The following is a 21,963-nucleotide window of genomic DNA, read 5'->3' as shown; positions in this document are numbered from 1 at the left end:
CGCCGCTCCGGCCGGCGCCCTGCAGCCACGGCTACCCTGCCAGCGCCCCGCGGCCTGGCACTCTCCCCTGGGCGCGTGCCCAAGCGAGCTGGCGCCCCAGCGCTCGCGCCCGCTCCATTAACCGCCCGCTCCAGTGGCCAGATGGGCCACTGCCAGCAGGGCCCCACCGGCCCCCTTTTTTCTTAAAAAAAAGAAGTAAAAAAAAACAAATAATTAATTAAAAAGCTAATCAACTTAATTAACTAGGGATTAATTAGCCTAATAACTGGATTTGTTAAAACTGAGAATTAATTAACTAGACCTAGCCTATGACAGGGGGGCCCATCCCTTGTTGACCAGTCAAACGTTGACTGGTCAACTGGGACCCCCTGGCCCACCTGTCAGCCACTGGTAAACTTTTTGTACACTGTGCTGGGTGCGTCTAGCATTTTTTTTAACATTTATTTTCGAATTAAATTAATTTCAGAATATGTTATAATCTTTAGAGATTCGTAGAAAATAAACCGTAACTCCGATGAAAATGTTTTCTATATGAAAGTTGCTCAGAAAAATCCAACGAATCCGAATATGCGGTCCGTTCATCTGTCACATGCCCCTAGCATGCTGAACATGGAACTTTCCCCCTCCGGTCATCTGTCTGACACAGGTCCGGAACCGGGAACACCTTCCCGGCTGATTTCCCCCTTCACCTATAACGTCTAGGACCGCGTTAGAGCACGCTTAGCGCTACGTATCGTCATGTCATGCTTAGTGTTACCTCTGTTTGCTATGTATTTACTGTTTCTTCCCCCTCTTCTCTCCGGTAGACCCCGAGGCCGCTGATGCCCCGGTGATCGACTACGTCGTCGACAACGACCCCTCCTTGCCAGATCAACCAGGCAAGCCCCCCCTTTGATCATCCCGATATCGCCCATTCCATTCTCTCATGCTTGCATTAGATTTTGCTACTGTTATTGTTTGCACCTATTCTGATGCATAGCCTGCTTTTGTATCTGCTATTGTACCTTACCGCTTATCCTAAACTGCTTAGTATAGGTTGGTTAGTGATCCATCAGTGACCCCCACCTTGTCCTTGTTGCCCCTGTTTCATCATTGAAGACCCGATCAACGGGATCGAAGACCAGGCCCCGGCACCGCACATCACTTTCCCCTTAGTTGCTCGACACTACTGGGATACTATCGAGTGCCGAGGGTGAGACCTCTACAACACTTCTGATGTTAACCCTGTAGTGTAGCTATTCGGTCGTGGTCACCGAGGGTGATTTCCTCTTTAACCACTTCCGATACGACTCTGTCGTGCAACCCCTCAAGTGTGAACCTCGAGGGTGATTCCTCTACGTTCACCTTGATGATTACATTGAGTGGAACCCACCGAGGGTGATTCCTTGGGTTTTCCTCTTGATGTTTGGACACACGGATACTTGGACTTTACAACTGTTACTTGGAAAGTGATGTGGAGACGGGTTGACCTGGAAGGTGCCCGTGAGATAATTACGAGGCGTGGCCGGGCATTCTTAGCCCTTGCCGCAAGTCCTCGAGACGGGGCAACGGGGTCACCTCTTTCGTGAGTCTCTGCTTGTTACCACGCGTTCCTAATCCACTACGATTTGGATATTTGATCCGAGGGGCCTCTGGCCTGATAGCACTAACCATCACGTGGGCATAGTATGGGCGTTCTGCGTCGTATACATCAGCCAAAGCTTAATAGACGTCAGCGACTGAGTGGCGCGCGCCGGGTTGGACTGCGCAAGCGCCTGCCTTGTTGAAGGAGGTAGCTAGGTCTGCTCACCGGCCGCGTACGCAACGTGCAGGAGTTTCCGGGGAGATGGCCCATGACCCCTGGGGGCATAGGTTTAGTCCGGCGTGCTGACCTCTCTGTTAAGTCTAGGTCGGGTTGCGGCGTATTGTTTGGCCGAGGCCGGGCATGACCCTGGAAAGTGTGTCCGGCCGGAGTCAATCGAGCGTGGTGGGTAAGTTGGTGCACCCCTGCAGGGAAGAAAACATCTATCGATAGCCTGTCCTACGGTAACGGACACTTGGAGTTGTATCCCGATCGATACAACTAGAACTGGATACTCATGATGAGAAATGGATTGAGATGAGAAATGGATGGTGATGAGAATTGGATTGTGATGATAACTGGATAGTATGGCTCTGGGATTTCTTTCTCGCAGGGAGTCGAGAAAGGATCTCTGGCCGAGGTTGATAACACCACTACTACTTTACCTTATGCTACTCTACTCCCTCCTGTTTGCTGCAAGATGGTGGTTTCCAGAAGATGCTAGTCTTCGGTAGGACTAGGCCTTCTCTCTATTCTGGCATTTCTGCAGCCCAGTCCACATATACAGCCTTCCTTTGATAATGTTGCATATGTAGTGTAGATCCTTGCTTGCGAGTACTTTGGATGAGTACTCACGGTTGCTTTGCTTCCCCTTTTCCCCCTTCTTTCTTCTTTCTGGTTGTTGCAACCAGATGGTGGAGTCCAGGAGCCAGATGCCACCTTTGACGACAGCTGCTACCCCGAGGGTGCCTACTACCACGTGACGGACGCCGACGACCAAGAGTAGTTAGGAGGCTCCCAGGCAGGAGGCCTTGCCTTTTCGATCGTTGTTGTTTTGTGCTAGCCTTCTTAAGGCAAACTTGTCTAACTCATGTCTGTACTCAGATATTGTTGCTTCCGCTGACTCGTTTGTTTTCAAGCTGATGTATTCGAGCCCTCGAGGCCCCTGGCTTGTAATATAAAGCTTGTATAATTTTAATTTGTGTCTAGAGTTGTGTTGTGATATCTTCCCGTGAGTCCTTGATCTTGATCGTACACATTTGCGTGTATGATTAGTGTACGATTGAATCAAGGGCGTCACACCCATGATGACATCTGACAAGTCCTCTGCCTGAGCTGCATTCAGCATGTTGACCTTGGCGTGCTTGGGGTTATGCTTGACCATAGTTGTACTTGCCGATCTCATAGGAGGAGGAGGGGGGAGACGCCTCTGATTGAAGCACTTGTTGGCATAGTGACCCTTCTATTGGCACTTGTTGCACATGACCTCTGAAAGCGGACGGTGATACGGAGCACTCGATCTTGGAGCTTGAGACGAAGTCAAAGCCAGGGTTGGGTGGGTGGGAAGATCCACTGCCACCTTTGCTCTTCTGCTGATATGGCTGACGGAATGGAGGAGGAGGAAGCCAATACTTCTGCTGCTTGGCCACTTGAGTAGAGGAAGAAGGAGTAACATCTCTGACTCACTTTTTGGAAGCATCACACCTCAGTTGAGCAGCCTCTTGCTTCAATGCCATGTTGTAGAACTCATCGTACCTCAAGGGCTCAAAGAGAACAAGAGCTAGCTGGATTTGTTCTCTAAGACCACCCCTGAACTGGTATATCATGCTCTTCTCATCAGGGACGTCCTACTTAGCAAAGCGGGCGAGCTTCTGAAACAACTTGTTGTAGTCATAGACAGACAAAGAGCCTTGCTTCAGGTTGCGGAATTCCTCACGCTTGCTTTCAACCATACTCTGAGGAATATGATGAGCTTTGAAGTCTTGATGGATTTCATCCCAGGTAATCACACGGCCTCCTCTGGAATCCTTGTACTGCTGAAACCATTCTGTAGCTTGGTCTTTGAGTTGGAAGGAAGCGAACTTGACGAAGTCCTCAGGCCTGACGTTACTGCACTCGAAATGCTTGCACAGATCCACGAGCCAATCGTCAGCATCAGTTGCCTCAACACAATTGCTGAAAGTCTTTGGCCCGTTAGCAAGGAACTGGTTGAGTGTAGCAAAGTGATTCTGATTGTTGCCTTGGTTGCCTTGATTCGCTTGATTGCGCTCTTGAAGAATTTGCATGATCAACTGTGTGTTTGCATTGGTTGCGGCCATCATAGCTTGCCATGCCTTCGGAGGAGGAGGAGGTGGTGGCGGATCCTGATTCTGATTCTGATTTTGATTGCTGCTCTTAGCGGGAGCCATCCTGAAGAGGGTGACAACCGTTAGCACATTGCCAGATAAAATGAAGCTGAATCAAATGGGTTGAAATTGCAACATATAGTCTTCACATCCGAACAAAATGAACGAATGCATTCCACTTGAAATGGTCACATATCCATAAATTGAGAAGCCACTTAGAATTTAGGTAGAGGAATAAATCAACAAGGTACAGATCAAGAACGAATACTCGGTAAGAAATCCCAATCTCAAACCAAATATCCGTGGAAGAAGAACTAGAGCTACAAGAATTCCCACCTATGAAACTCTCGAACCTTTCCGGTTATGCAATCAGGTGTTGGGGATACAGGGGAAGCATAATATCTCACCCAAAACTAGCAAATCCTACATCCAGCTGTATCCATCCTTCAACACATAACCGAGAAAAACTTCGGAAACCATCTACCTCAACCTTCGAAAAGCATCCGTTATACAAGTTATGGCGATACTCCCGAACTCCCGCCCCAGTACTGGGTGGCATCGAGGTTATCTCACCAACGAACTGCATAAAAGAGATTTTCGATGTCGGCATACTAAACTCAGGTATTCCAGAACTACAACGATAAAATTGTGACGACAACACCTCGGAGCTCAACTCCCCGGGACACTGCCACAACCCCTAAAGACAGGAGGCACCAAGAACAATGTTCTCGTCACAAAACCATCGGAACGATTCCAAAATACTCGTGTGATCCTAAATTTTTTTTAGTGAAATTTGAGAAAAGAAGAGTCAAAACTCTACGTCGGGATGCCTTACCAGAGCGATGAGGAGACTGAGGAGTAAAAAGAATTCCTAGCTCTCCGATATATAATTCCTAAATGACTCAAAACATTTTTCTAGACACAAATCGGCCGCTAAAAACAATCAAACAGTGGGGGCTCCTAAGGTCGGGGAAGGCTCTGATTACCAACTTGTAACGCCCTCGATGCGATTATATCTCCTACGTGTCGAAGCACGACTTAGAGGCATAACCGCATTGAAAGCAATGTTGCAAGTTAGGAAATCATCACAACGTCCCATGTAATATAGATAATAAAAGGGGAGATACATAGTTGGCTTACACTCGCCACATCAATCAAAGTACATAAATAGCATTACAACATCCAATCACTCATGGCCCGACTACGGCGCCAAAATAAAAGATCAACCCAACATGCGACACGGTCCCGATCGTCCCCAACTGGGCACCACTACAGATCATTAGGGAAAGACACATAATAACGGCGTGAGTCCTCGTCGAACTCCCACTTGAGCTCAAGCGCGTCATCCGGAACGGAGTCATCAGGCCCTGCATCTGGTTTGGAAGTAATCTGTGAGCCACAGGGACTCAGCAATCTCGCACCCTCGCGATCAATACTATTTAAGCTTATAGGTAAGGCAAGGTAAAAATGTGGAGCTGCAGCAAGCGACTAGCATATATGGTGGCTATCCTGTTCACAAAAGAGAGCGAGAAGAGGAGGCAAAGCACGAACGAATAACTAGAGAACAACCTGCGGCAAGCATTACTCCAACACCGTGTTCACTTCCCGGACTCCGCCGAGAAGAGACCATCACGGTAACTCACACAGTTGATTCATTTTAATTAAGTTAAGGTTCAAGTTATCTACAACCGGACATTAACAAATTCCCATCTGCCCATAACCGCGGGCATGGCTTTTGAAAGTTCAAATCCCTGCAGGGGAGTCCCAACTTAGCCCATGACAAGCTCTCACGGTCAGCGAAGGAATAGACCTCCTCCTGAGACGTTCCGATCAGACTCGGTATCCTGGTTCTACAAGACACTTCGACAAGTTAAAACAAATCCAGCAACACCGCCCGAATGTGCCGACAAATCCCGATAGGAGCTGCACATATCTCGTTCTCAGGGCACAATCGGATAAGCAATCCGTACAACTAAAACCAGCCCTCGAGTTTCCCCGAGGTGGCGCTGCAAGGGGCTCTAGGTTGGACCAACACTCAGAGGAGCACTGGCCCGGGGGGGGGGGGGGTAAATAAGATGACCCTCGGGCTCCGGAAACCCAAGGGAAAAAGAGGCTAGGATGCAAATGGTAAAACCAAGGTTGGGCATTGCTGGAAAAGCTTTAATCAAGGCAAACTATCAAGGGATTCCCATTATCACCCAACCGCGTAAGGAACACAAAATCCGGGAACATAACACCGATATGACGGAAACTAGGGCGGCAAGAGTGGAACAAAACACTAGGCGAGAGGCCGAGCCTTCCACCCTTTACCAAGTATATAGATGCATTAAGATAACAAGGCAATATAATGATATCCCAACAAGTAAATAATGTTCCAACAAGGAACGGTCTCCAATCTTCACCTGCAACTAGCAACGCTATAAGAGGGGCTGAGCAAAGCGGTAACATAGCCAATCAACAGTTTGCTAGGACATGGTGGGTTAGAGGTTTGACATGGCAATTTGGGAGGCATGATAAGCAAGTGGTAGGCATCGTAGCATAGGCATAGCAAAAGAGCGAGCATCTAGCAAAGCAAAGATAGTAGTGATTTCGAGGGTATGATCATCTTGCCTGCAAAGTTGTCAGAGTTGACTGGATCCTCGAAAGCAAACTCAATGGGCTCCTCGCTAGCGAACTCGTCTCCCGGCTCTACCCAAACAAGACAAACAAGCAAACGGAACAAAATCAACCACATGCAAACTCAAACAACATGATGCAAACATGGTATGCTATGCAGGACGCGACATGTGATGCATATGCAAGATTTGACAAGGAATGAATGAACCTGGCCTCAACTTGGAAATCCAAGTGTGTCACTGGAAAGGTGGGATTATTTCTCTTGCAAACGATATAAAGAACGCCAGAATCGGAGTCACGGTTTGGAAATGGCAAGCAATTCAAATATGGCACCGGTCTGCGATATACAGCAAGTAGCCATCTAAATGCAACAAGATGAACATGCTACAGCACTCAAACATGACAACCAAATACATGGCAGGGATCCATTCATGATGCTTAACAAAAGATGAACACTGAGCTACGGCCAATTCATCCATTAACAGGTTAAAACAGGCATTGCAAAAATGCATTTGGTAAACAGATCTCAGACTTAGTGAAATTAACACTTGTCTGGAATTTCAGATCAGGTAGCACACTTTGGAGCATGAAAACTATATGCTACAGGACCTGAACATGGCAAAGTAAAGCATGGCATGGAGCTACTCAAAGAGCTTAACAAAAGTCCCTTAGTGACCTTGAGCCAAAAGGGATCCTAAAATACATTTGCAAGCATGTGAACATGGCAAAAATATAATCAGATCACAGACTTAGTGAAAAACTGGAGCATGCAAATCAGATATCAAGTAGGCATGTTTACGAGCTCGATGCACTCACTACAGAGCAAGTCATGACAGTCTAAGCATACATCCATCAAGAATACACATTATGCAAGGTAGACATGGCAAGAACAACAACATAGACAATCCTCGGCAAAATCGCTAACAAGTAGACAATCTGCCCAGATTCACGAAATAGCAAAAGTAGAGCTCGATTGACTCAAGCTAGGGTGCTCCATAAATGCAAACAAAGACATGGATGGATAGATCACTACAAGATTAACAAAACATCCTTACTGATCATCCTCAAAAGAGGCACGGATCACTAGGAAACAACATGAACATATGGCATAATAAGATAAACAGATTAAGGACTTAGTGGAATTGCTAAGTCCCTGAAATCAGCATTAACGAGTGCACCACTTTGCAAGCTTGTACTAGTCACCACATACATCACAAAAATACATGGGTTGCACCTCTGGAAAGATGGAAAAACATATAACAAAACACATGTAGAGCTCAGGGGCATATCATGCACACAATAATCATGGCAAAAATGACAAATATCTAATTGACGCAGCAGATCTGACAATTATCTCAAATAGCACTCTTCCAACAGCATTTCGGGCATCAAGATTAACTCAAATGAAAATGATGCAATGAGATGAAATGGTGTACTCTCTGAGATGAACATTTTGATATGCTATATGCCCAAAACGGAGCTACGGATGCGGAGTTACGATGCGACGAACATAGCAAAATAATTAGGGTTTCGGGGCAAAAAGTCAACCGAGGCAATTCCAGATCTAGATCCGGCCGGGTACTGTAGCAGCGGCGCGGACTTCGAGGTTCGTCGGGATCCTCGCTGGTGTTGAGGAAGATCTCACCGGAGATGTCGAGGCGGCCGGATCCGGACGGGGAGGCGAGGCCGGTCGGCAGGGAGGAGGAGGCCGGAGTTGGGGCGGCGGCCGGACGCGGCAACGGCGCGGCGGGGACCTGCCGGAGCTCGGCACCGAGCCTCGCCGGAGTTCAGGCGGTGCAGCGGAGGAGCGACCGGCGATGTGGCCGGCCTCGGGGAAGTGGGCCCCGGGCGGCGGCGGGAGAAGATGGATCTAGGGTTTTCGGGGGGAGGAGAACGAGAATTTTCGGAGGGGGTCTTTAAATAGGCATAGAGGGAGCTAGGAGTGTCCAAATGAGGTGCGGTTTTCAGCCACGCGATCGTGATCGAACGCTCTAGATGATGGAGAGGGTTTTGGTGGGTTTTGGGCCAACTTGGAGGGGTGTTGGGCTGCAACACACACACGGGGCCTTCTCGGTCCCTTGGTTAACCGTTGGAGCATCAAACGAAGTCCAAATGGTACGAAACTTGACAGGCGGTCTACCGGTAGTAAACCAAGGCCGCTTGGCAAGTCTCGGTCCAATCCGGAAATGTTTAACCCCCACACATGAAAGAAAGGTAGAAATGACCACCGGAGGAGAACGAAGCGCCGGAATGCAAAACGGACAACGGGGAAAATGCTCGAATGCATGAGACGAACACGTATGCAAATGCAATGCACATGATGACATGATATGAGATGCATGACAATGACAACAACACACGGAGACAAAAACCCGAACCCGAGAAAATAGAATAACTTTAGGCCGGAAACAGCAAGAGTTGGATTACATATTAGGAAAATCATATCTGGGGTGTTACACCCTTCCACTGTGCATATGCATGTGGTTGAAGAATTGCTGGAATTATTTGCAACAGAAGAGATACATGGAGAGGTCGACCAGGATCAGTCAGCTTTGGACGAAGATAATTTATGCACTATCTCCAAACAAGCGATGGATGGATCATCTGGACCGGGAGTGAAGCAGTTGCACGCATGGATACAGGGCACGGAGATGTCACTGTTAGTGGATTCAGGCAGTTCATCATCTTTTGTGGACCTGCATATGGCTGCTCATTTGTCTGGAGTGTGCAAACTGCCAAAGACTTGTCGAATTAAAGTTGCAGATGGTTCTGTGTTACACTGTGATAGTTTCATTCCCCAGTGTCAGTGGTCTTCTCCGGGGCATGAATTTGTCACAGATTTTAAACTTCTATCTCTGGGGGTTTATGAGCAATCCTGGGAATGGATTGGCTCAAGAAGCATAGCCCGATGCAGGTCGATTGGGAAGCTCAGCACATGACAGTAACCATAGATCAAGGAGCAGTGGATTTGCAGGCAGTCACTAAACATCAGCACCAGTGTTCTGCGATTTCATCTCAGGAGCTTCTGTCTGCTTGTAAACAAGGCTCTATTGCTTATGTGGCGCATCTGAATGTTGTCAGTGAAACAGGAGCGCAAGAGGAGAACATACCAGTGGAAATTCTCAGGGTATTGGAGCAGTACACATATGTGTTTGAAAAGCCAAAAGGGCTCCCACCAAGGCGCGCTTGTGACCATCGGATCCCGCTAATAGAGGGGGCTCAGAAAGTTAATCAGCGTCCCTACAGGCACAAGTCAGAGCTCAAGAACGAGATAGAGCGTCAGGTTAAGGAGCTCCTTGATGAAGGTATCATCAGAGAGAGTACAAGCCCCTTTTCTTCCCCAACATTGCTTGTGAAGGAAAAGGATGGGACGTGGCGATTATGTGTGGATTACAGGTGTTTGAATGCAATAACACTGGTCAGCAAGGACCCGGTTCCAATCATTGATGAATTAGTTGGAGCTCGTTGGTTTTCCAAATTAGATTTGCGTGTAGGATATCATCAGATTCAGATGGCAGAGGGAGAGGAATATAAGACAAAGTTTACTACACACTCAGTGCACTAGGAGTTCTTAGTCATGTCATTTGGTTTGGCATGTGCACCACCAACATTCATAGGCGTAGTGACTTGTACCCTGCGGCCTCTACTGCGTGTCTGTGTCATTCTCTTCTTCGATGACATTTTGGTATTCAGTAAAACTCTAGAGCAACATGTGGAACATCTTCGTCAGGTGTTGCAATTACTGCGTAGAGATCATTGGCAAGTGAAGCAATTCAAGTGTTCGTTCGGACAGCGGCAGATTGCTTACCTGGGGCATGTGATTGATGAGCGTGGAGTTTCAACGGATCCATAGAAGATCGCAACTATCAGAAACTGGCCTGTTCCACGTAACAGCAAAGAGGTGCGTAGCTTTCTTGGATTGGCAGGCTACTATCGGAAATTTGTCAAACATTTTGGCATCATTGCCAGACCCCTCTTCAACTTGTTAAAGAAGAATCATCCGTTCGTGTGGACTGCTGAAACTGCTAAAGCATTTGAGCTACTACAGCAAGGTCTGATCTCTGCACCAGTCCTGCACTTGCCAGATTTCAGTAAATAGTTTGTTATCGACATGGACGCCTGTGATTACGGAGTTGGAGCAGTATTACAGCAGGGGGCCACCCGATTGCTTACATGAGCAAACCGTTGGCTCCCAAGCACAGAGGGTTGTCCACTTACGAAAAGGAGTGCTTGGCAATACTTATGGCCGTAGAGCAATGGCGTCCATACTTACACCATGATGAATGTCTGATATGGACAAATCAGCGTAGCCTCGTCCATTTGGATGATTAGAGGCTATCGACATTATGGCAGCAGAAGGCATTTACCAAGCTTCTAGGGTTGCGTTACAAAATCTGTTACCGGCAAGGTGCAACTAACAATGCTGCAGATGCTCTGTCTCGCCGTCGCCATGAACAAGGTCAGGCCATGGCCATTTCAGTGTGTCAGCCTACTTGGATCGACGATATCCGGGCCAGCTACTCCACTAATAATCATGCGCGCAAGATACTCGAGCAGTTCTCGCACCAAGCTGACCCGAAGGGACGCTTTTCTGTTGCTAATGGCCTGCTGTACTTTCATCAGCGCTTGTGGCTGGGAGGCTCGCCTGCAATTCAGTAGTCAGTGCTGCGAGCTTTCCATGATAGCACGGTTGGGGGGCATTCTGGCTTTCCTGTGACGTATTGGCATCTTTGCAAGCTGTTTGCCTGGCCCAAAATGAAGCAACAGATCCGGCAGTATGTGCAGGGATGTACGGTCTGCCAACAAGCTAAACCGGAAAGGGTCAAGTATCCAGGGTTACTCAAACCAATTCCTATGCCGGAGGGGGCTTGGCAAGTTGTTACAATGGATTTCATCGACGGGCTCCCACAATCGGGCAAAGCAAACTGCATCTTAGTCGTGGTGGATAAGTTCACACGCTATGCTCACTTCCTACCACTTCGGTACCCATTCACCGCGGCCAGAGTGGCTCGAGCATATCTGGACAATGTCTACAGGCTTCATGGCCTACCGAAAGCCATAATATCAGACCGAGATCCAATCTTCACAAGCAAATTCTGGCGGGAGCTATTTGCCTGCATTGGAACTGAGCTCAACATGAGCACTCCATACCACCCTCAAACGGATGGCCAATCTGAGCGGGTGAATCAATGCCTGGAAATCTACCTACGGTGTTTCATTCATGCGTTTCCCAGTCACTGGAACCAGTTTCTTGCTCTTGTAGAGTTCTGGTACAATTCCAGTCACCACTCGGCCTTAAACATGTCACCATTTCAAGCGTTATATGGGCATGAGCCGTGACACTTGGGGATTGAAGCAGCGTCGGTGTGCAAGATCCCTGAGCTAAAGGAGTGGTTGGAGGAAAGGAAGACCATGCAACAAGTTCTCAAGCAACAGTTGCACCGCGAGGCATATCATGAAAGTGCAGGCTGACAAGAAACAATCTGAGCGAGAATTTTCTGTGGGGGACGATGTATTCGTCAAGTTGCAGCCGTACGTGCAGTCATTGGTGCATCACCGGGCCAACCACAAGCTGGCGTTCCGGTACTTTTGTCCGTTCAAGGTCATCAGTCGCATCAATCCTGTGGCTTACAAACTGGAACTACCAGAGGGATCGCGAGTGCACTCGGTACTCCATGTGTATCAGTTGCGTCGAGCATTGTCACCAGGAACATCAGCATCGACTACGTTGCCAAATCCGAAATCACTTGAATTGATTCCGGTGAAACTCCTGGACAAGCGTTGGCGGCAAACACCGTCGGGACGACGAGAGCAGTACTTGGTACGTTGGTCCGATTTTGAGCTCTTGGATGCATCGTGGGAGGACGCGTTGGCTCTCAAGAACCGCTTTCCAGTGGTAGCAGCTTGGGGACAAGCATGCTCTCAAGGAGCAGGGGATGTCAGCGTCCCAGGTTCAGAGAGGAACATCAACAGCCTGAACATCGCCAAGACAGCCAGCGTGGCTTCGGGAGAGAGTGCGACGACCAATTAGGGCCAAGACCGCGTCATCAGTCGTCCACCTAGGATCAAGCACCCGAACCGCAGGTTCATGGGCCCGGAGTGGGTGAATCCTTCTTAAGCCAAGTGGAGCAGGAGAGGAGGGCATCCAGTGGGATTAGGCAACCGGCACGACACGGCTCCCTTTTTCGCTTTATCTTTTCTTCTTCCCAAACTTGAACTCTGTAAGGCTACCTGAGAGGAATTGAATATAGATCGAGATCAGCTACCTAACAGGATCTAGTTTTGAAGATCTCGACGCGAGGAATCCGATGGTGAAAACGGTTCGAGATTTCGACGCACGGTTTAAGAGATAAAACGCTTTGAATAAACGGATCTATGAAAAAAGGGAAAACTCACGGGTTGCGACAAGTGGTGTGCTGCATGTGCGCCACTTGTCACGACCTGGGAAAGTGGAGTGTTCTTTGCAACGAGTACTCCTTAATTAGTTATTTCGGACATAAGTTGTGCCCGCTCTGAGACCTCCTCGTTGGCGCTCTATGCGCCCGATCCCTGTTGCTGGCGCCTACGTGCACGAGCAATGGGGCCGGCCCATTAAAAAAGCACATCACCGATCCCTTGATTCGCAACACTCGCTACGAAAAGAAAAGGACCGCTCTTGATCGCGCACAGGTACGTGATCGCGCACAGGTACGTTCGCTCTCTTTCTCAACAAAAAAAGGTACGTTCGCTCTCGACCGAACTCCCTCAAAAAAGATATATATTTTTTTAAATCCCTAAAAAGTATATCACTTCTGAAGAAAAATCACAAAAAAAAAATCTCTGATTTTGAAAGAAAAGATCATCGATCTGAAAAGAGTTAATCAATTTTGAAAAAAAAGCTCATCGATTTTGAAAAAGTTCACCGAATTTGACAAAAAGTTCATCGAGTTTGACAAAAAGTTCATCAACTTTAAAAGAAGTTCATCGAGTTTAAAAAAGTTCATCAACTTCGGAAAAAGAGTTCATCAAATTGAAAAAAAGTTCATCAATTTTTTTAAATAGTTCACCAAACTTGGAAAAATTCATCAAATTTGAAAAAAAAATCACCAATTTTGCGAAAAATTGGTTGCCTTTGAAAAAGTTCACCATTTCAAGAAAAAGAAAAAGATAGAAAAAGGGAAAGAAAAAGGAAAGGAAACAGGGAAAACAACTGCCTTTTTCGAGTTTATAAAGAACAGAAAAAGAACAATAACAACAAATGTAGTCATCTGGTCTAACTGGTTCGTGTGGTCGCTACGTAACGAACGAGCGGGGTTCGAGTCGCGGTGGAAGCTCCATTTTGGGGGGGTTTAAGAAACAGAAAAGTACGATGGGCCGGCCCACTATAAAACCAAGTGTACAGAGGGGTGGTGCGCCCTGTACCAAATGGCCCTATATCTCGACATTTCCTATTTGGCGCTGCAGGCGTCCGTTACAGTGCAATTTTGTAAACGGGCGTGTGCAGCAGTCCAAACTGGGCCGGCCCATCCTAACATTTTCCTTCTTGTTCTCGAAAGCTCAAAAATATTTCTGGGAGGGGGGGTTCAAACTCGCAACCTTTCGTTGTAGCCTTTCAGCTCTAGCCACCAGGCTATCCACACGCGAGTGTAAAGATAGATCATTTTCCCTTGTTTATTTCGGCTCGGTTTATTCTTTTTTTCTTTCTCATCTTTTTTATTTTCCTTATTACATGTTTTTTAAAATTCCTTAACTTTTTTGTTCAGTTTGTGAACTTTTTCTGAAAATCGATGAAATTTATTATAAATCGTTGAACTTCTTTTCAAATTCGATGAACATTTTTGAAATTTGATATATTTTTCCAATTCAGTGAACTCTTTTTGAAATTCGATGAACATTTTTTCCTAACTCTATGAACTTTTATCAAATTTGATATTTTTTTAAAAAAATCGATGAACTTTTTTAAAATTTGATGAACTTTTTATGAAATTGGATGAACAATTTTTTCAAATTCTACGATTTTTCTAAAGTTTGATGAACTTTTTTCAGTTCGATGAACTTTTTTTCAAATTCGAAGAACTTTTTTGGTATTCACGAACTTTTCCTATTTTTGTGAACTTTTCCTTTCAATTCATGGATTATATGAATGCCTTTCCAAATTTATGTTTTCTTTATTCAAAGAATTTATAGGGGGTATAAAGTACTAGTATATGTTTAATGTTTTGTACTGTATGAATGATTAAAGAGATCGGTTTTTCCCAAATAATCAGTTCACCGAGGTTGGTCCAGTGGTTAACCCTTCTGGGCATTTACATCGGCGTGACGAGTTCAGCTCCCTCTTCTCCTGAATAAACGTGTTAGTTTTCCTTAGCTTTTTGTTCTCAGCAGCTTGCTGGACCGGCCCAGTTAGCGTCCGTGCGGGCGCCAGGGGCATGAACCGGCGCTTACAGCGCTGTATAGGAGCTCCCCTATATCTCGCACAAAGCGAGACATGAGCGAACCCCTCGCTGAAGGGAACCGCCCGTAGGGCCGGCCCACGCGCACGGGAAACACCAACTTGAATTTTGTTTTTCTTCCACGTTTTTTGTTTTCCTTTTTGCATTGTCTTTTCACTTTTGTTTAAACTTAAAAATTTCTATATATATTACAAAAAAACACTTCATAAAAATTTCAAGAATGTTGACAACTATTTCAAACATGCTGAACAAGTATTTGAGAAATATTGAAGAAGTATTTGAAAAAATGTTGATCATGTATATAAAAATATTGACCACGTATTTGAAAAAAATATTGAATAAGTATTTGAAAAAAATGAACTAGCATTCGAAAAAAATGTTGAACACGTAGTTGAAAAATGTTGATCGTTTATATAAAAATGTTCAACAAGTATTTTTAAAAATATTGATCATGTATATAAGAATGTAGAATGAAAAAGAAAAGGAAACAAAGAAAAGCAAAAAATGAAACCCAGAAAAGAATAAATAAACAGAAAGAAAAATATTGACCATGCATTCAAAAAATGTTAATCTTGTATTCGAAAAATGTCAATCGAGCATTTGCAAAATGTTGAAAAATATGTATAGAACAAATGTTGACCAAATATTGGATAAATGTTAAATTTTATTGAAAATGTGCTACATTTGTATTAGAAAAATATTGTTGACATATACAAAAACTGTAGAATCAAAACCAAAAGGAAACAAAATAAACCAAAGAAAAAATGAGGAAAAGGAGAAAAAAGAAAAGAAACAAAAGAAAATGTGAAGAAAACTGAATAAAACATAAAAACAGTGGAGAAAATCGGCTCTTCTACATTAAGTAGGTCGCGCCTTACAGTACATCACGAACTCAACACTGAGAGGAGTGGCTAGCTTCGCTATCTCCTCTCGAGGAGACTTGGATTCGATCCGGGGTTGCGCTTCATTTTCCCACATTTGTTGTGCTATTTTTACTAGCTACGCGAGTGTGAATGGGCCTGCCCAGTATGACGCGATGGAGGAAAAACCTTCAGCGAGAGCAAACTACCGTCTTGCTTAAAGGAAGAAATAGTTGTCGCACAGGGATAGACGCCATTTCTTGTGCTATTTTTACCAACTACACGCGGGCGAATGGGCCGGCCCAATACGACGCGATGGAGGAAAAACCTTAAGCAAGAGCAAGCTACAGTCTTGCTCAAAGCAAGAAATAGTCGCCGCGCCGAGACAAAGGGAACCCTCACTAAATGGTAGCGCGAGTTGGGCTGGCCTAGGCACGCGGGAACAACATGCTCGTTTATTTGTTTTTATTTTCACTTTTTTTTGCTTTTTTGTACATTCGTTTATACTTCCAAATATTCTAAATAAATATATTACAAAAAATGACTCTACATAAAACATTTGAAGATTGTTGACCAAGCATTTGAAAAATATTAAATATGTACAGAGAAAATGTTTGCCATGTATACAAAAAATGTATTAAGAAATGTGTATGAAACAATTTGATCGTTTATTAAAAAAATGTTAATCAAGCATTTGAAAAAAAATTAACAAGTATTTGAAAAATGTTAATCACGCATTCAGAGAATGTTAAGTATGTATAGAATGCATGTTGACCATGTATTAAAAAATGATGAAACTTTTTTGATCATGCACATAAAGATATTAATCAAGCATTTGAGAAAATATTGAACAAGTGCTTGAAAAATGTTAATCAAGCATTTGAAAATAGTGAAATGTGTATAGAAACAATGTTGACCATGTATTAAAAAATGATGAAAATGTGATTATGTATATAAAATTATTAATCAAGCATTTGAAAAGAATATTGAACAAGTATTTGAAAAATGCTAAATGTGTATAGAGAAAATGTTGATCATGTTTCAAAAAAAATAAAATTGTTTTTGAAAAACTGTTAAATGCGTATAGAAAAAACGTTGACCATGCATTAAAAAATGTTATACTTGTATTTCGCAAATGTTAACTATGTATAGAAAGAACGTTGACCATGCATTCAAAAATTCTTAAACTTGTATTTAATAGATATTAATCAAGCATTTGAAAATATGTTAAATGTGTATGTAAAAAATGTTGACCATGTATTCAAAAAATGTCTGTCAGTTATACGAAAAATGTGAATTACAATATTTTTTATTAAAATAATATATTTGATATATCCCAGAAAAGTGTATAAAAAACTAGTGAAGCCCGAGAGAAAAGAAGAAAAATCCATGAAAAATCAGAAAGAGACAACCAAAACCGAAGTAAAACAAAGAAGAAGAAAGAAAGAAGACTAATTAGAACCAGGAAAGTAATAAAGGAAATTGAAGAAAAAATAAACAGCGAAACTGGGTGAAGAAATGAACAAAAAAACCAATAAAAACCAGAGGAAATCAAAAACAAAAAGGCCGGAGAAAAAAATGGAAAACCGGCTCTTTTCCCTATAGGTAGGCCGCGCCCTAGTATTCAACACAAACCCAGCAATTACTAAATGAGTAGGTTCGCAGACTCGAGATTGAATGCTGGGATCTCACTTTTTTTCTTAAAGGTGCGCTAAAGCCGGCCAATTACTGTGGGCACATAGGCGAGAGATCCTTCTGTCTCGCTTATACAAGATATAGATCCAGCGTGAGCTAATCCCTACTTGGCGCCGATGCGCTAGTTATAGAGTTATTCACAACTTTTTAAATAGGAGGGTCCATATAACGTTTTCTATTTTGTCCATTTCTTTTTCTTTCCTTTTTATTTTATTTATTATTTTTTCTTTCCGTTTAATTTTTTTAGATACGGAAACTTTTTTTCAAATTCGAACACTTGCTTCAATTTTCTCAACATTCTTTTTTCAAATTCTTGACCTTTTTTCAAAACAGAAGAACTTTTTTCAAATTCATGAAAAAATATGCAAAAAAATCGTTGAACTTTCTCAAGGTCGTGTTTTTTTTCAAATACATGTTTTTTGTTCAAAATCCATGGACGTTTTTCAAAATTGATGATTTTTTTCCAATCCACTAACTTTTTTTGAATACATGATTTTTTTAAATCGTTGAAATTTTTAAGAACCACGAACAATTTTCAAATTCATGAACTTTTTGAATTTAAAAAAATCTAAATCCTTGAAATTTTATTTTACTCTTGAACTTTTTTTGAATTCATAAACTTTTTCTAATTTTTTTGATTTTTTCTTCAAAATCAACGGTTAACCAATCAACTGATCAACCGTTGACTAGTCAAAAGCGAACTAAGCTGAGAGCTTGCGCCCTGGCGAGTGACCACGTCACGTGTGGATGGACCGGCGTCGTGGTATTCTCACGGCAGATGCCATGAGATGGCTAAAAGTGTGGGGCTACGTGAGGATGCCGATGGGTTCCGGGGGCAAGGTTGGCACGCGCAAGTGCGGGACATGAGACGTACCCAGGTTCGGGGCCCTTCGTGGGAGGTAACACCCTTAGTCCTGCCGAAATGGGATGATATGCAAAAGGGTTACAATGGTGCTCCTGGAGCTGTATGGTGGATGAGGAACAAGGAGCTAGCTCTTTATCTTGCCTCTCATGCGTGTGAGTGGGTGTGCATGTGCTAAGGATCAGTTCTTGTGCATGGAGGGCTCCTGGGGGGTCTTATAGGCCGACCCCCTAGGAATACAATGGTAAAGATACATGGGCGTGGGGCCATGGTGTCATCATCCTGGAGCTAGTGGTGGGGTCCGCTAGGTCGTCGGGTCCGCCGGGTGCGGGTCCCGCCAGCTGCATGGCATTGTGGCCCATCTTGTTTGGCGTCACGGAGTGGTTGGCACTTTTCGGCTACAGTGTCGCATCGCCCGGTCGCCGTCCGCCCTGGTCAGTGGTATGAGGGACGTTGTAGCCACGCTCGCTTCGGTCAGCGTGGGAGGGGAGAGCACTGTTGCCACGCCTGCCCCGTCATGGGTAGTTGTCTTTTCATACGTCCAGATGGGAGGACCGCTGACCCGCGGCCAGCCGGCCGGACCGGGAAGCCACGCCCATCCGGCCCGCGCTAGGAAGCCCACCTGCAGGCCGGCTTGATTGAGGGGCGCCAAGCACCCCGATGTTTTGAAAGAGGATCCGGGTTCCATTGCCAACCCGGGGGTCGTCCCCCCGATAGTAGTCCCCGAAGCTATGAAGGCCTGCTAGCCCTGGGCTGGAGGGTCTTTGTAGCTTATCCCCCTGAGAGGGTAGTTGGTGACGAAGTATGCAAGCATGGCCGGGTGGCATCATTCATCCGGGCACCGGCTTGAAACCATAGATGCCTGCAACACACACTACATGCCGGCTTCTAGAAGCCGGATCGCAGCGCTTAGCCGGAAAGAGGGAGCAGAGGCGTCGGTCGGCCACGCCCCGACCCGCACGGCGATTCGCGCCTGTCGTAGCCTCTTCTTTCGTCGCAGGAGGGCAAGTTCGTGGTCTTCTTCACGCACTTTGCGCACTGGTTCGGCCTCCCTGCGAGCCTCTTCTTTCGTCGCTTCCAAGATTTCTTCGGGCTGCAGCAGCAACATCTTGGGGCCAACGCCGTGCTGTAGATCACGGCATTTGCCACACTTTGCGAGGGCTTCCTCGACCTGCTACCGTACACCGAACTGTGGTGCAAGCTCTTCTACCTCAAGCAGCAGGGGTCAATGATCGATGTCATGTCCGACTGAGGGGCTATAGTGGTTGCGGGCCGGCCGAACGGGCCGTTTCCCAAACTGCCACTCGAGGATTTGGTCAAGAAGTGACAGAAATCCTTCTTCTACATGAGGAATGTCAACTCGGCAGTGGACTACATCAATCTTCCTTCGTCTGTCAAAGCGCCGCCGATCGACAAGCGGAATTGGAGCTACAACCCCGAGAACCCGACGCCGGAGATCATGGACATCTGTAGTCGGATTCAGGAGATGATGGCTTGTGAGGGGCTCATGTCGGCAGATCTCATCGCGGACTTCATTGCCTGTCGGGTGCTGTCGTTGCACTGTCGGGCGCACAGAATTTGTGAACCAAGGAGTTGTAGTCGGCAGTGATCGTCCAGTGGGTCAACAACAGCACCAACGCCAAGCTGAGCGAGACGGCGTGGCGCTTCGGGAAGGTGCCTTACGACCGGCAGAACCTTGCGTGATACGTCTCTAAGATATCTATAATTTTTTTGTTCCATGCTATTATATTATCTGTTTGGGATGTTTTATATGCATTAATATGCTATTTAATATTATTTTTGGGACTAACCTATTAACCTAGAGCCCAGCGCCAGTGGTCTAGGAGGCCACAAGCCACCTAGGCGCGCCCCAGGAGGAGCCCTGAGGGCTTGTGGGCCCCTCGGGTGTCCTCCAACCCTAACCTTTGCTCCATAAATACCCAAATATTCCCAAACCATCAGAAGCATCCACCAAAATAGTTTTCTGCCGCCGCAAGCCCCTGTTCCTGTGAGATCCCATCTGGGGGCCTCTTCCGGCACCTCTTCTTGCACCCTGCCGGAGGGGGATTCGATCACGGAGGGCGTCTACATCAACCTTGCCGCCCTTCTGATGAAGCATGAGTAGTTTACCACAGACCTACGGGTCCATAGCTAGTAGCTAGATGGTTTTTTTATCTCTCTCTCTATGATCTTCAATACCATGTTCTCCTCGATGTTCTTGGAGTTCTATTCTATGTAATATTCTTTTATGGTGTGTTTGTCGAGATTCGATGAATTGTGGATTTATGATCAGATTATCTATGAATATTATTTGAGTCTTTTTTGAACTCTTTTATGCATGATCAAATATCTTTGTATTTCTCTTCGAATTATGGTTTGGTTTGGCCAACTAGATTGGTTTTTCTTGCAATGGGAGAGGTGCTTAGTTTTGGGTTCAATCTTGCGGTGTGCTCACCCGGTGACATAGTAGGGGTAGCGGGGAACGTATTGTATTGTGACCATCAACGGTAAAAGGATGGGGTTTTCATTGCTTGATTTTATCCCTCTGCATCATGTCATCTTACTTAATTCGTTACTCCGTTCTTATGAACTTAATACTCTAGATGCATGCTGGATAGCGGTCGACGTGTGGAGTACTGGTAGTAGATGACGAATCGTTTCGGTCTACTTGACACAGACGTGATGCCTATATTCATGATCATTGCCTTGGATATCATCATAACTTTGCAATTTTTTATCAATTGCTCGACAGTAATTTGTTTACCCACCGTATGTTTTCTTTCAAGGGAGAAGCCTCTAGTGAAACCTATGGCTCCCGGGTCTATTTTCCATCATATATTTTCGGATCTATAAACCAACAAACCCAAAAAATACTTTGCTACAATTTATTTAGATTTATTTTAGTTTGCCTTTTTATTTATCTTTTATACCTATATCCATTAGATCTCACTCTTGTTCGAGACCGTGAAGGAATTGACAACCCCTTTTCACGTTGAGTGCAAGTGTTTGTTAGTTTGTGCAGGTGCATAGATTGGAGACTTGCTTGTGCCTCCTACTAGATTGGTACCTTGGTTCTTAACTAAGGGAAATACTTATCTCTACTTTGCTACATCATCCTTTCCTCTTCAAGGAAAAAATCAACGCAAGCTCAAGAAGTAGCAGGAAGAATTTCGGGTGCCATTGTCGGGGAGGTTCTGCATCAAACCTACCAAATACCCATCTAAACTCTCACCTCTTACATTACATTATTTGCCATTTGTCTCTTGTTTTCCTCTCCCTCAGTTCTAAAATGCTTTCAGAAAAATACATTTTTTGCCTTTTATTTTCCCTTCTTTCGTTCACTTTTTCGTTTGTCGTTCATTGAGTTGTGCGATATGCAAAAGAAGAAAGATGTGGATAATGATATTTTTAAATTGAAGCTATTTCCGTTCTCACTATGAAATCATGCTAAAACTTGGTTTTCATCTTTGCCTAAAAATAGTATTGATTCATCGAGCAAGTGTAAAGATGCTTTTATTTCCAAGTACTTTCCTCCCGCTAAGATCATCTCCCTTAGGAACGATATAATGAATTTTAAGCAACTTGATCATGA

The sequence above is a fragment of the Triticum aestivum genome, chromosome 5A, assembly GCF_018294505.1.
Source record: "Triticum aestivum cultivar Chinese Spring chromosome 5A, IWGSC CS RefSeq v2.1, whole genome shotgun sequence".
Classification (NCBI taxonomy): domain Eukaryota; kingdom Viridiplantae; phylum Streptophyta; class Magnoliopsida; order Poales; family Poaceae; genus Triticum; species Triticum aestivum.
Note: the sequence above shows the minus strand (reverse complement) of the source record.